At 42.6% G+C, this 5000-nt stretch overlaps 1 long non-coding RNA gene across 1 annotated transcript in view; it reads right to left on the bottom strand.

Annotated features, from left to right (window-relative positions):
• The window catches only part of LOC143493445 (uncharacterized), a 10185-nt gene extending 6839 nt beyond the window's left edge, over window positions 1-3346 (bottom strand). Inside the window, exon 1 of the long non-coding RNA XR_013125440.1 lies at window positions 2995-3346. This is a non-coding gene — a long non-coding RNA (uncharacterized LOC143493445). The remainder of the gene's footprint in view (window positions 1-2994) is intronic.
• Window positions 3347-5000: the final 1654 nt, after the last annotated feature.

Here is a 5000-nt window from a genome sequence, read left to right as displayed (position 1 = left end):
GCAACACTACGGCCAACTTCCATTCAGCTCCGTAACGCTCCTCAATGTATAATTCTGAAATAACCATGTACTCTCCGTACTGCTTGACACAGGTAACGCGGGTGTTCATTTATATATTTGTTGTGTGTATGTTCCGGGGTGCTGAATTTCGCCGTTTGTTTGGGCACGAGCTTCTTCGTTGCTCCGTAACTGTTGCGTTCGGAGACGGGTTTGCGTTCCGCGCCGTTCTAACGGCGTTTTCTTCCACGCTGTGTCCGGTTCCGTGGTCGAGGGTGGCATCCCTCCAGCGGTCTGTTCTGATGCTGTTTCAGTGCGCATGGGTTCGGAGAGAAAATGGCGCTTCTCCCAAATCTATTTTATATAAAAGGAGCGGCGAAGAGGGGTGGAAAGGGAGCGCGCTTCGCAACAGCTCTCCGAGTTTACAGTTTGTTTTGTTGTTGTTGTTGTTTACAGCGAAACGGGATTATTGCACGTCTAATGCATGTATATATGGGTAAATAATGCTGTAATTTTGTGTTTAGTTTTGATGATGAGTCTGGGGAAAGGTGTTTTATTTACCAAACTGAAGTCACGACAGGCGGAGTGACTGACAATTATGAGAAGTAAACTTGCATTTAGAACAGGCATGTCGGAAGACGTAATGTGAAATGCTGGTGACAGTTGACAGTTTTAAAGTTACTTTGTTAATGCCCCAAGGTACTTTTCTGAACGAAGTAATGTGACTTGCAGTTTCTGCTGATAGTGTAGGTTTAGTATTGGCTCTTGGCTTAGGATTTCACAGTACGAGTGCACGACTGGACGGACACACCACCTCTTTTTCATTTATAGAATTAACCAATTATTCACAGTCATTGTGAAATGCAATGTTTGTTGCAAGACACTGTAACTGAGGAGGCGTGTAGTGCCTCGTTGAAACCAAGCCAAAGCACGTTCAACATCCGTTAGCAGACTGAAATGTTGATCAAGCAGTTTTTGTCTTTTTTATTTATTTATTGTAGTACAGTTTAGCAGTGTTTCAAATTTTGTACTGACACGGTGGAGCTCGCGATTTATGCATAATGTGACTTTTTTTACGTGCCGCAACACGTTGGCTGGCCAGCTAAGCAGCGAGGCAAAGCTGTGGTCTAGCATGTCTGTAGAAACCCAGCAAGAATCAGCTCCTATGAGCAAGATAGGACTCAAGCCGCACACTGTTATATCTACTCTATGCTGAGGAACAAGTCATATGCAGAGTAAATGTCGTTCAAATCGACGTTGGGGCTCATACTTGGCCAGCAGCTATATATATATATATATATATATATATATATATATATATATATATATATATATATATATATATATATATATATATATATATCCCTTTAATTACAGTCTTTCCAAAAATGATGAAATGTTGCCAGACATTTAGCAAATATTCCTCCTTGGTAGCGTGACGAGACAGAGTTCCTCATTCGCAGGGGTACTACATTCGTGACAGCAAATCTCTACCTTATATAAACGTACTATACACATATCACTGTAGCAAAATAATGTTTATATTTTTTTATTTTTATTTTTTTATTCTATTTGTTATTTATTGGGGGGATCTTTTTTTTATTATTTAAGTAGGCTCAGAACGTAGGATTAAACTAGGCCCAGTCTTAAAGCTTGTCAACTAATAGTTAAATCAATGCAAAGTCTAAAAAGTATATTTGTTTGTTTTAGGGAAAATAAGTTTATTGTGGCTTTATTGCCGAGTTGGTGCAGAAAGCAGCGTCTGTAACATTTGGATGCACACCGTCCTCTAAGAGAGAACAGTTCGGTTCCTTCAGTCCACTTGGCCTTTTACAACAGTCACCGTGTTGAATGTGTTGGTATACTTTCGCTTTGGCCTGCTCCGTAGAATATCCTTGGACCCGACTTTTTTAAAAAGATACTTTCAGATTAATTCTAAATTAAATATTTTTTATTCCCATTTAAGACAATACATTTAGCTATGTATGTCTTTTTTCACCTTTTCTTTCTCCTGTTCCTCCCTTTCTTCGTGTTTCTTCGTTACCGTGCTTCGCTTCATAGTAGCAGTCTCAAGGCCAAGTGCAGGATAGGTCACGGTCCGTACAGGTTCACGCCGCCTCCCTACAACTTAACGCCGCCTCAAGTTCAAACTAACAAAAAAACTTTTATTTAGCATAGTGGACTGGCCCAGATTTTGTACCGAGTAATTACGTCGTGTCTGAACGTCTAAACAACAAGCAGGAACAATTTAAAGCATCCAAGTTTACCCGGCGCGCTGGCTCGACAAGCCAATACAGCAACACTTCTCGTAGGTTTAATTCAGGTTACGCGACAAGAATCGTTTACATTTTTTAAATTCTATTTATTGAGACCTAATACACACTGGCTATCGTGAATAGGCTGACTACTATTACTGAGTACTATTACTCTCACGGAGGTGTAAATGATTTTAAGGACTTATAGACCTTTATGTCTTACCACAAGCAGTTCTTTTAAAATGTGTTTTCTCCATCTCCCACTATTACATGTCAAGGTCTCTGTTGTAATTGATGGATTATACACACCTAAGGTGCCGAGAGTGCTTCAGTAATCACTGTAATTAGCCTGTTGCTTATTACAGTACATGTCCTGTAAACACTTAAATAGCCTGCAACACATGTGAAGTGCTTTGGCCTACAAAGCGAGATCAAATGTTGACTCAGCCGTGAAAAGTAAATAGCCTACTGTGAGTGATTTAGTGATATAAAACGTGACAGAAAGATGGATGTCTTTTTGTAGGCTACAGATAAATAATTAAACTCAGGCATAACCGGTGTTTAGCCTACCAGAGAGAACATATGAGCACAATATGGTTAAGCGTTTAAAGTTTTTTTGCCTTGCTTCACCACGCAGATTTCTGGCTTGCAGCAGCCTAAAACCAGCGTCAGGCCAGCGGTTTCTTTCCATTAATTAAAACGAATTGGCAACCGCACCGTTTCACCCTCGAAGCACACCTACCATGCACATGTGCGCTGTATATTCTGGTTCGGCTGCGCTCGCATGCGTTCATACGGAAAGCCTTGGCCGCTTGTCTTAATGAGTAATATTTTCACATCTCCGCGTTCTCCCCCACGCGGCGCGCGACCCGTGCTGCGCGTCTCGAGCGCGACTCGGACCTGGCCACCGCGCCGTCACGTGCCCGTTAGAAATGAATACTTCCTTTGTCTTTCGCGGGCCTTGATGATGTCTCTCAGATTGCAGGTTTGGCAAATCGTGTGGTAAGCGACGTTTACGTGGAGTGAAAACTTGGGTGAGGCTTAGCGGTTTACGGAATATGCTCTTTACCGAGGCTCCGGTGGAAAACGAGAGCGGAGTCGAAAGATGGAGAGGGCGGAGTAGCGCGAGCGGAGTAGCGCGAGCGTGCGCGCGCCCGCTGAATTCCGCCAGCTCCACAGCTCGTTCTCGCAGGAGATCTGGCATTTGCTTCTTGTGTATTTAATTATGGCTAAGTATTAAACATGAACTAGGACATTGTCGAAGCATCAACTTAAAGTAGTAAATAAGTACCAATAATAATTATTTGCGTGGTTGATTAATTTTTTTTCTTGCATTAACAAACTTGGTGGAGCAATCCAAATGATTCATTTGTAGAGAAGGTTAACGGTCAGTAAGATGCGCTCATGTGCAAAATTGTATTTAGAATGGATATACTTCTAAACAATCGCACTTTGTAGAAAACGAAAAAGAATTACTGCTCAATTACTCTTTTTAAATGGTATTCGTCATAACGCAAACAAGTGGACAACGTATTGTCGAGTAAAACGATAGTTTTCTGCTAGACGTATAAAATAGTTAATGATAGGCCTACAGTGTGAATGAACCATTAATTACAAATTTCCACCATTCACAATACCACCGGAATGATTCATTCATAATCTCAACGGTGATGTAGTTCTTCCTTCTTTCCATTCATCCATCCATCCACCAGCATACGTTTCATTTCAACTGCTCAACCCAGCCTAACACCTTATATGAGCAGCATGAGCAGAAACCTTCAGGGAGGACAGCCCCCCCCCCCCCCAAAAAAAACTACACCTGTGCATCCACGAATCCATTAATATGATCATATTTTCGAGCTCATTTTAGGCGCATTAGATTGATATGCGGCTCCATCTAGATTACTCCCGTTACTAGATAAGACACTTATTGATATGGGTGTGTGATATGATGCTGTTTGGTGACTTATTTTGCCATTCAGCCCGTTTAGGCTGGCTGTCATAAAACCACTAGCAGTATATGACACTGCAGTGATATACTAGATGTGTCCCAAATGTAGGATTCTATAATAATGCTGAAATGTGACTCATACACACAGAGACACAGAGAGAGAGAGAGAGAGAGAGAGAGAGAGAGAGAGAGAGAGACGTGTGTGTACGTGGGGGGGGGGGGTGGGGGGGGGGGGGGGGGGGGCTCACAAGCCGTGCCACGAAGCAGGTACAATGTGTTCTCTTCATTAATTCATTCTTGGATCTTGAGTTCCAACCTCCACGCTGTTCCCAGATCAGTTCCAGTGTTCAGATGAGGACACAAGAAATCGGTAGTGAGGTAGAGAGACAGAGACGGCAGCTACAAAGTCCAGCACAGAGCACATCAGCTGCAGGTGTGCAGGGGGTTGAAAGGCCTTTGAGGGAGCGTGCCCCACACAGGTTTTAGAGGCGCTCCCATCATGCACTACGCAGTTCTGTAGATTTATGTGCTTCACGTTTCCCCAAACGCAGACAAGCTCTTGGATGGCTTGAAAGCAAACGCGCTGAATCAGGTGCTTTAGATTACTGAAAACACACACATACACACGAGCGTGCAGCTCACGCATGCTTGTGTGATTAGCACAGCGCTCCATGGTTCCCCCACTGAAACCCCTTTTGAAAAGCGTACAACAGCTCCAATTCTGTTGAAGAAGTTATGAGAACTGAAATATAATTCACCCTTGCAACCCTTTTCAACAGTTACACCATTTAATCTCT

This window comes from Brachyhypopomus gauderio, unplaced genomic scaffold (genome assembly GCF_052324685.1).
Source record: "Brachyhypopomus gauderio isolate BG-103 unplaced genomic scaffold, BGAUD_0.2 sc86, whole genome shotgun sequence".
NCBI lineage: Eukaryota > Metazoa > Chordata > Actinopteri > Gymnotiformes > Hypopomidae > Brachyhypopomus > Brachyhypopomus gauderio.
Note: the sequence above shows the minus strand (reverse complement) of the source record. Positions and strands in the feature narration are given on the sequence as shown.